This window comes from Hypomesus nipponensis, chromosome 27 (assembly GCF_054491055.1).
Source record: "Hypomesus nipponensis isolate SF chromosome 27, ASM5449105v1, whole genome shotgun sequence".
Lineage (NCBI taxonomy): Eukaryota > Metazoa > Chordata > Actinopteri > Osmeriformes > Osmeridae > Hypomesus > Hypomesus nipponensis.
The window spans coordinates 12,574,499-12,576,776 of record NC_140387.1 but is presented as its reverse complement, the minus strand read 5'-3'; the positions used below and the strand labels follow the sequence as shown (position 1 = coordinate 12,576,776).

Sequence of the window (2,278 nt, the reverse complement as noted above, 5' to 3'; positions counted from 1 at the left end):
ATGGCCAACCAGGTAATGGAGGTCATGCACCTCAAGTATGGCAGAGCTCACCTGGCCTACCTGCTCAGTGTGCAGAACATCAGGGATGCTGAGTCTGGCCTGTATGGACAGAAGACCATCACTGGGCTTCTGAGGCAGGAGGATTCACCTGCTCCTTTTGGGGGATACGAAGACACAGATGGCTGGTATGGAGTGTCTGTGTCTGCACACTACCTGGTAGACAGTCTCCTCCAAGAGTACCAACGTCAGGAACAAGCTCTCACCCAGCTTTTGCAAGGTACCACACCCACAAACTGGCAAGGAAGGTGACTACCATCCGGCACCATGTCTTCTTATGCGATAATGAATGAAAATTGGATGATCCTGTCCTGCTGCAGTCTGAGTGTGAGAAGTCACTGGAGCCCATTTACGAAGGGCTGGCCTGTCGCTACAGTGCTGCTGGAGTAGGGAAGGCCAACTACCAGTGGGTGGACAGGTATGAATAACTTTACTAATAATGTTTTTATTTAGTACACACATCAAAGGGATGTATCAACATTTTGATAAGGCATCTGTTCTTATTTATTTTCAGTTTCGTTTTTATTTTAAGTTCATGATGAAGTCTATAAGGTCTCAAATCTAAATATGACACTGACCATGCACACATATTTTGTCTTGGTGTAAACAGGGATTGCTGTGCAGCTTTCAGAGTTGCTCACCCACAGCATCATGAGCATTTCCTGTGGGATGCATGGAAGACCACAGAAGACCTGAAGCAGCCTGATGTTCTGCTGCCTGGTGTGTTTGACCCTGTTTTGATGGTGGAAATCAACAGGGCCTCACAAATCATGACAAGGAAGGCCAAATATCCGGCACTACATGTGACAGGCAGGGACACAGGGGAGAGGTGAGCCAGACTGTCACCCAGTTCCACTGGACTGGAAGAATCACGAAACTGTGAGGACAGTCCCGACAGACCACCAAGTCTCTGAGCTGTCATCTGTACAAGCTGTGGTCTTCCACGTCACTGCTTCCCCTGTTTCCACTGTAGAGGACATAAGAGACATTTCTCAGGTAATCCAGATCTTTCTCACACACACACATTTAAAAACTTCTGCTGTCTATGATTATTGTCACTTAATGCTTAATGTAAATGTAAATGCAATGCTATTCTACATCAAAGACCTGGCTCCAGCACAGGTCATGCCTTCACAGCAACAGTCCCCACAGGCTGTCTTTTTCCACCCGCCCTCTTCTACCACAACCAAAGAAGAGAGCTCTACAGATACCCTAATCGACACAGGTACAGTCATTTAAATCAGCGGTCCGAGGCCCCCTGGTGGTCCGTGGCGGCATTGCAGGGAGTCCGCAACACAAGCCTATGTTGACCAGTCCACCATCAATTTATTTTTTATATATATATATATACAAATTCGCTGCACAGATTTTTCTAGATTTGTTTTGAATTTTTAATTTAAAAAAAATATATTTTATTAGCGTTCAGAATTTCACATACACATATTTCAATTTTTCAGATTCTATGTATATTGTTGGAGGTTTTTAAGTAGATATATCTAGATTAGTTTGAGGTAAATAAAAGCAACATGGAAAACCAAATGTTAAAACTTCCTTCTATCCACATGCACGCACACACACACAGGCACACGCACAGGCACATCAGTGGGCCGCGGATTACTTTCTAGTAAGAATGGGGATTTTTTTGTAGCAGTGGGGGCAGGTCTGTCCAAACACCCCCCCCCCCCCCAGCCGGTATATCACAGTATAGTAATTGTTCTGTAAATTCAATTCCGAAATGGTACAAAATAACCATACTGTACTTCATCATCACACTAAATTATTTATTACAAACAAAAACAACACGAGACAACACTAGAGTTAAAAACAAGATTCAAAAAAGTTCTAAAGCAGGATATACCATCATACTGCCCAGCCCTACTAATAGCTAATGTAATATTGCACATATTTTTGTTCTATTTCCCCTAAAGCAATAAGGTTAGGCTACTTAAAGAGACCTTCCACTCATAAAGTATGTTCTAAATGGCATAAATGCTGCCAATTAATAATTGACGTAACAACATATTGTAAAGGTTGCTGGTTTGATTCCCCGCCATGCCAAATTACGTTTTGTCCTTGGGCAAGGCACTTCACCCTACTTCCCTCGGGGGGAATGTCCCTGTACTTACTGTAAGTCACTGTGGATAAGAGCGTCTGCTAAATGACTAAATGTAAATGGTCAGTAGCCTATCGATTAAGGTGCTCGAAAGCATGTACACCGTCT

At 43.3% G+C, this 2,278-nt stretch overlaps 1 pseudogene across 1 annotated transcript; it reads left to right on the top strand.

Moving 5' to 3' along the window:
• LOC146220830 (uncharacterized) lies at positions 1-1,309 on the top strand (annotated as a pseudogene). Its single transcript, XR_014750901.1, has 3 exons — positions 1-475; positions 668-1,053; positions 1,163-1,309. The product of XR_014750901.1 is annotated as an uncharacterized LOC146220830 (transcript).
• Positions 1,310-2,278: the final 969 nt, after the last annotated feature.